Source organism: Engraulis encrasicolus, chromosome 4 (genome assembly GCF_034702125.1).
Source record: "Engraulis encrasicolus isolate BLACKSEA-1 chromosome 4, IST_EnEncr_1.0, whole genome shotgun sequence".
Classification (NCBI taxonomy): Eukaryota; Metazoa; Chordata; class Actinopteri; order Clupeiformes; family Engraulidae; genus Engraulis; species Engraulis encrasicolus.
The window spans coordinates 292,501-297,500 of NC_085860.1; the positions used below are offsets into that span (position 1 = coordinate 292,501).

Genomic DNA, 5,000 nt, shown 5'->3' on the forward strand with positions numbered 1-5,000 from the left:
TTTACAAGGGTGTTATGTTAATACAAGAGTGATTCTACGATTCGCCTACGCTTTTGGCAAAAGCAAAATGTCAATTATCAGTATTTTTTTTCAACTAAATGACCTAGATGTTTACATAGTGTATATATTTAGGTTTCCAAACAAACAAATTGCCAAGCTTAATCTTAAATCATTTGATAAATACTCTAATGAAAGCGAACATTTGCTTGATTATTTTGTCAACAGTGTTATGGACAAATACTATGTAATTTCAAACATATATAAAAATACTACAGAGTTGAAACAACATACGTTTGAAAGTGCTCATGTCCCTTAGCAATAATGTTGTCATTAATCTGTGCAACTGATATAGAAAATGTGATTGTTGAGCTTCATAAGTAGGATTTTATGATTCACTGTGATACAGACTGACACATTTTTGATTATAAATCCCTGTAACGTCTGATTTGATTTTTTTCACCCTCCTTACACAAGACTTCTCCAGAGATAATCCTTAGTGTCTATTCATAGGATTTTTCCAACACATAAGTGATCAATAGCTCAAAAACACTTTCAAAACAGTCAACCGTGTTACTCAACTGTGTTACGGTCAACAGTGCAGGGGAACAAGTCGGCACTTTTTTAGGAGAAAAAACAGAGCAGACAAACCCATCTCCCTAGAACACAAATTATTTTGTTTGTTTGTCTGTCAATATGGAGATAAATTGGCAAAAACATACTCCTCCTCAACTGTCATCAGTGTTGCCAGATTGGGCTGGTTCCCGCCCAATTGGGCTGCTTAGGATGGCCGTGTGCGGGTAAAAATGGCATTTATCGGAAAAACCCGCCCACTTTTTGCCATAGAAATCAATAGAATTGGGCGGGATTTTGTGCTTCTAGGCGGGTTTTGAACATTTTTTTGGGCTGGAAATCATCAGCCTCATCTGGCAACCCTGACTGTCATAGCTAATTGTAACACCATTGACGGTAACACGGCTTGACATTTCAGCCATTTTTATGGTGTTGTGCTAACTGAGGACCTCAGAAGTTCCACCACAACACCTTAATCAATTCATGTATTTGTATGCTTTATCTGTGTTTTTCTACATGTGAATTCTAATTCAGATTCTTATGAATATGTTGATAACACAGTTGACAGGCAATTTTCCCGCTATGAGAACATGAAAAAAATGGATTAAATTATGGGAGGATGGAGCTCAAAACTTACCAAAAAATCTTCCCATATCCTGCCAAAGAGGTTATGACATCACGTGATGTTATTCGTATGGCCCAAGACCAAACCATTACTGATTTATGGAGGGGGTTTCAGACCGTGACATGGTTAACACAGTTTTCGTGGACACACACAAAATGGCAAATTTCATGTATAATAGAAAGGACAGTGGTCTTTCTGGCAGTTTTGTCACATTGTGATGATTACTGTGAATCAACATTTGCAATCGTCTTGGGCAAAACAAGTTTCTTTACATGCTAATATGAAGACTGAATCTGACATTTGGAAAACGGGACGGCATGAAAACGCCCAAAACCAGTATTAAATATTCATTCTTGCTGAGGGAAATAATGCCATGTCTACACTTTCTGTGTTATATGAAAGATAAATGTGTGCTAATGTCCAAAACATCATTGGATGCAGTTAATAGTTAGTGGAATTGGCAAATAAAATCCATGGACTTAAAAGCACAGCCGATTCGTAGAATCACTCACAAAGGAACAATTTTGCAAAAGCAGAGCAGGATTTCGTTGGGGCGTTTGATGCACCTAACACGCACACTTATGTGCACACACACACAAACACACACTTGCATAGACATACAAAAGCTTATGTACATGCACACACACGCTCACATGCACACACATAAACACACTGGGACACACACACTCCCAGCTAATTGTCACGGCTGTTTGATTCACACTAAGATCACACAGGAAACAAAAGATGAGCACGTGTCAACTCACACTCACTACCTCCATGTGGCATTCGAGAGAGGGGAGAGAGAGAGAGAAAGAGAGAGAGGGGAGAGAGAGAGAGAGAGAGAGAGAGAGAGAGAGAGAGAGAGAGAGGGAGGAGAGAGAGAGAGTGGGACAGAGAGCAGGAGAGAGAGACAGAATGAGAGAGTGAGAATGAGTGAGAGTCAGTGATAGAAAGAAAAAGAGAGAAAAAGAAACAGACAAAGAGACAGACCGACAGACAGATACAGAGGGAGGCAGAGAGACAGGCAGACAGATAGAGAGGGAGGGAGAGAGGGGGGGTGTGAGAGGGAGCTAGAAAATAGAAAAGAGGATCGGAGTTACCATGATCCCTAGACAGAAAACGAGGAGAGGTGGAGGACACAGACAGAACGACAGATAGAGAGGACAAAGGAGAGAGAAAGAGAAAATGAGGAAAACAAGGCAAGAAGGAGAGAGAGAGAGAGAGAGAGAGAGAGAGAGAGAGAGAGAAAGATGAGATGACCAGAAAAGGTCAGACACATGCCACATGCCACACTAGGGACTTATTACAACGCTGCAGACTGGAAGATATCTCACGTTTGTCTGGATGATTTGCTCTCTCTCGCGCGCGCTCTCTCTCTCTATCTCTCCCTCTCTCTCTCATCTTTGTCTCTGTCCATCTTTCTATCTCTCTGTCTGTTGCTGCATCTTTCCCCATCATCTTTCCATTCTCTGCATCTCTCTACTGTATAACGTGTCAATTTAGGGAGAACTGTGTGGCAACTGACAAGAAATTAATCCTACAGTTTTATTTCAAACTAGTGATACAGAAAGATTTTGATGTCTGTGTTGGGAAAGCACAAGATGCCAACAGCACTTTTTATCTCCATCTCTACCTGTTTATGTGTAAAGGTGAGTGCACACCTAGCCGATCCGACCAGACGTCCCAACTACGACTAGTCAGTTGTCTGTCTGCTTCCCTCGTGCTGGATTGGGCATAGTTTGCTCCTCGAACTTCACCCGCCGTGGACACTCCCCGAGTAGCACCCAGAGGGATTTTGTTATAGGGCCTATAGTAACTTCCGCGTTTGAGAGCTCGTGGTTCGGCTGGCCTTGTTGTTGAATGATTTCATGTTTTCGCGAAGTCGACTCTCTAGTTTTCGCAAGTAGTCACTAGTAGGAGTTGAATGCATTAATGACTCTAAATAGGCTAGCCTAATGACCATTGGCAAAGCCCCCCTCCTATTCATCCATCAATACCGCATCCCATCTCTCGTCTTTTGCTCACAAAACTCTACGACTTTCGCGGTTTCATTAGCCTACTTCACTGTAGACTTAATTTCTCGCACTGCCATAGTTGACTAAAGAGGGAAATGGGCATTGTCTTAACAATCACAGTGTAATGCTACGCAACATGCACGTTGTCCTTTTTTGCCTTCGTGATATGACATTTTGTCAAGAGGGAGAATGAATGCAAAGTGGAGCACGTTTTCGATAAGCAGACGGCAATTTTACAATATCTAGTTGTATACAAATGCGGATGAAAATATTGCTGCCTAATAGCCCTAGACTATCCTGGTAATCTAACTCAACGTTTGTCCGATTAAGGGCAGCTCTTTAGCGATTTCAGGCTGGTTTATGAATCTGGGCAGGCGGATCATTTCGCCCTCTCTCCCCCCCTCCGCTCCAAAGTCAATCTCCACTCACCACACATCGGTGCATGCATAAATAAAAAAAATCACAACACATTTGTAAAAGCCTTATAGTCTAGGTTTGTAGTTCATTTCTGTGCTTCATCTTCTGATTTTTGCCCAAGTTTTTCTTCTCGCGCAGATACAACAAAAGACACAACAACTGACACAACAAATGAAGAGTTCTTTTCCCAAATGACATATATCCACGTGCGTGGATATATCTCATTTTCGAAACGAGCTCTTCATGTGCCGGCTGGACCGCAGCATTTAATAAGAGAAAGGGTTGAATGGACATTTCTCACACGTGTGCGCCTTTTTCTACCTTTGCCTTTTTTTTAAGCGCATATGCGGATCCTTTCCTGCATGTAGCCTGCTGATTTCTAGACTGAACAACTAGAGGTAACAAATGCCCTCCCATCTCCTGACCAGTTAGCACAAACCAATCACAGTCTGGCATGGAGCCCGACCACCAACGCTGTGACCCAACCAAGGAGAGTAGAGACAGGAGGGCTTACTGACGTCATAACAGCTTAGTACGAAATGATGGCGAGGGGAGTACGGAAATGTTATTCTTCTTCTACGGTCAGTATTGGAAGCATCAGGGAAGCATGCAATGCCACTTCCGAGAGGGTCGGAGTGTGGAACAGGTCATAGGACAGCGTGAATGGGCAGTCATGGGTGAGCGGTTAGGGCGTCAGACTTGCATCCCAGAGGTTGCCGGTTCGACTCCCGACCCGCCAGGTTGGTGGGGGGAGTAATCAACCAGTGCTCTCCCCCATCCGCCTCCATGACTGAGATACCCTCAGCATGGTACCGTCCCACCACACTGCTCCCCATGGGGCGCCACTGAGGGCTGCCCCCTTGCACGGGTGAGGCATAAATGCAATTTCGTTGTGTGCAGTGTGCAGTGTTCACTTCTGTGCTGTGGAGTGCTGTGTCACAATGACAATGGGAGTTGGAGTTTCCCAATGGGCTTTAATTACCCCCAGCAATTACTGCTGACCAACAGCTGCAGTTAATTTGGCCACAAACTGAACACTGACAACCGGATATCCTCTTTCGGCACATTTTCGCGGAGTTTCCGGATTTTGTACGGAAATTGTATCCATTGAACCCACTGACCAATGACCATGCGCAAGGGAGTTAATTTTCCATCCACTCGTGTCCTCAGGCAACGCCCCCGTACTACACCGTGGCCAATGCATTTCCCCCCAAGAGATTGTTCTTCTGTGTCGAGTTTCTTTGGACCCAACTGAACATGTTCAAAGTCTCCCGACGCAGACCCACGACCACCAACGTCCTCGAACTACCCCAGACGCAACGACACACCCCGAATCAATTCTGACCAAACTGTAGCCAACGCACGACAAGACC

The 5,000-nt window shown here is 43.9% G+C and overlaps 1 protein-coding gene across 7 annotated transcripts in view; it reads right to left on the reverse strand.

The window, feature by feature from the left end:
• Positions 1-5,000, reverse strand: part of itpr2 (inositol 1,4,5-trisphosphate receptor, type 2) — a 212,954-nt gene that overhangs the window by 26,335 nt on the left and 181,619 nt on the right. The window lies entirely within an intron of this gene.